The sequence below is a fragment of the Penaeus monodon genome, chromosome 3, assembly GCF_015228065.2.
Source record: "Penaeus monodon isolate SGIC_2016 chromosome 3, NSTDA_Pmon_1, whole genome shotgun sequence".
Classification (NCBI taxonomy): Eukaryota; Metazoa; Arthropoda; class Malacostraca; order Decapoda; family Penaeidae; genus Penaeus; species Penaeus monodon.
In genome coordinates, this window is record NC_051388.1 from 2,341,385 (window position 1) to 2,343,884 (window position 2,500).

General features: G+C 40.7%; 1 protein-coding gene across 18 annotated transcripts in view; it reads right to left on the bottom strand.

The window, feature by feature from the left end:
* Positions 1–2,500, bottom strand: part of LOC119590258 (hornerin-like) — a 177,430-nt gene that overhangs the window by 49,671 nt on the left and 125,259 nt on the right. For all 18 annotated transcript variants that reach the window (XM_037939044.1, XM_037939027.1, XM_037939052.1 and 15 more), the window contains one exon: positions 410–444. The gene's annotated coding sequence lies outside the window, so the exon portion shown is untranslated. The remainder of the gene's footprint in view (positions 1–409; positions 445–2,500) is intronic.

Below are 2,500 nucleotides of genomic sequence, written 5' to 3' on the forward strand. Positions count from 1 at the left end.
ACTCATCTTACTCTCACTCTTACTCACTCACTCTCACTTATTCACTCACTCTTACTCTCACTCTCTATTTTTTTTTATCTCCTTATCTCTTTCTATCTCTCTCTCCGTTCTCTACCTGTTGCATCCTTGGCGAGGCGCTGTTGCTCCTGGACGCTTACTTTGAATATGAATTTAAGAAATAACGATAAAAAGTGAAATAATGAAAATTCGAAATAACTTTTATTCCATAGGTTTGTAATGATTATTCACAAAGCAAGACACAGTTGTTGTTCTGTTGTTGTTATAATTGCAATCATCTTCACTATCGTCGATGTTTGTGTTCCTGTTCAACTTATCATTGTTCTTGTCAACGTATCACTGTTCTTGTTGCAATGATAACAAAGGTAAAAAAATATCTCATGGTACTTACTGTTGCTGTCGTGTGGATTCTCAAGAGTCGAAATTCTGCAAAGGAGGAAAATGTGAACGTTAGAAACAAAGTGATATTTGTGCACGAGAATTATTTGAATATTGGGTCACCCTTTTTTTTATTTGTTTTGTTTTTTTTCCTCTTCCTCCGTCTTGTGTGTTCCCTTTTTTCATCTTCTTTCTGTTTATCCTTCCTCTTTTCCTCCTTTCTCTTTCTATTCCCCCCTTTTTCTTTTTCTACTATATCCTCTTTTCACTTGCTTCTATTATCCCTTCCCTCTTTCTCCCTCCCTTTCCCTATTCCTCCCTTTATTTACTCTTCCCTCTTTCTCTCTTCTTCTATTCCCCCCTTTCCTCTATATCCCCTTTTCATTCGCTTCTCCTATATCCTCTTCCTATTTCTCCCCCTCCTCCTGTCTCCCCTTCTCTCTTCTTTTTTCCCTTTCCCCTCCCTCTCTCTTCTCTTCCCTCTTCTCCCTTCTTTATCTCAAAAAGTCACTTATCTCTTCGCCGGCAATTCATTATTCTAATTAAGACCTGGAAACAAGGCGCTACAGACGACGATTAAGATTTACAAGGATAATGCTATTATTATTCTTCGTTGTGATTCTGATTATATGTAGAGAGACTGATGACTTGTGTGTGACTTTTTTTGAGTTTTATTTTTCGTCTTTGTGTTCCACTTTTTTTCTTATTTATTTTTTTGGTTTTATTTCTTCTTTAATCTCCTTCCTTTAGCTCCTCTCTCTAATCCGTTTCTTTGTTTTTTTTTCCCTTATTTTTCTTCTGCGATCCTCTTCCTTCTCTTTCTTCTTCCTCCTCCCCTTCCCTCTTTCCCTCCTCCTCCTCCTCCTCCCCTACTCCTATTCTTCCTCGCCCTCTTTCCCCCTCTCCTCCTCTTCTTTCCCACTCTTCCTCCTCCTCCTCCAACAGACGAGATAAGACGAGATAAGACGAGACCGAATTCTAAAAAAACTCCCACCAACAATTTCTAATTAGCAACAAGTCCCGGATGACGATGCGCTTCGAAGCTTCATCAGATCCGGCACACTTAGGGGGCTTGAGTCCGACTCTGAAAGGGTGTTTTGATCGGATAATTGTTGGGGGTGACTTATTTTGACCTCGGGAGGAAGAGAAAGGGAAGGTCGGAAAAGAGAAGATGAAATATATGGATGCGTGGGTGAGAGGTAAAAGGAGAGAGAGAGGGAAGGGAAGGAGGAATTGAAGGAGGAAGGGAAGGGAGGGAAGGGAAGGGAAGGGAAGGGAAGGGAAGGGAAGGGAAGGGAAGGGAAGGGAAGGGAAGGGAAGGGAAGGGAAGGGAAGGAAGGGAAGGGAGGGAGGAAGAGGGTGAGGAAGAGATAAAGAGAGAGAGAGAGACACTAAGTGAGAGAATAACCTAGAGATAGGGGATAGACAGGTAGACAAATGTACATAGATAGGGATAGTGAAAAGAATAGTGAAAGGGAAAAACAGAGAGCCACGGAAAGAGAAAGAGAGAAACAGAATAAAACTTATAAAAAAACTGTTTATTCCAAATCAGTGAAATATGTAATGGGAATACCCGCGCTTCCCTAATCTGAAAAAAAAACATTCCATAAATTAATAAAAATTCAGTAACAAAATTTTCGCGAATGTTAGAGTTCCTAAGTAAGGAAAAAAAGAAAAAAAAAGTGTCTTCCAGCGATTATAATGGCGGAACTTGTCTCATAAATCCCCGTCGGTGCAAGAAACTGTTCCCCCGGTGCTTGCAAATTCTCCGCCTCCTTAATCAAAGCACCATCCACCATGGCAGTCAATGCATGAAATCAAAGGGTGGGGGGGGGGATGGCAAACACTTGGTCATGCAGTCTTATCGATTTTCTTCTCCTCGCGCCATCTTTGCGTTTATGAGGAAGATATTCGTCTTTCCCGATACGTCATGGCGCTGGATTCTCTGACGGCGTGGTAGCTTGACTTAAATTATCCTAAAATATCAGTGACATCCGTTATCCAATGTGGAGTTATTTGCTTGATTTCAGGTGCTTGTAATGTCGGTATTGTCTTGTGTTATTTTTGTATATCTGGTGTGTGTTTTTGTTTTATTATGGTGTTT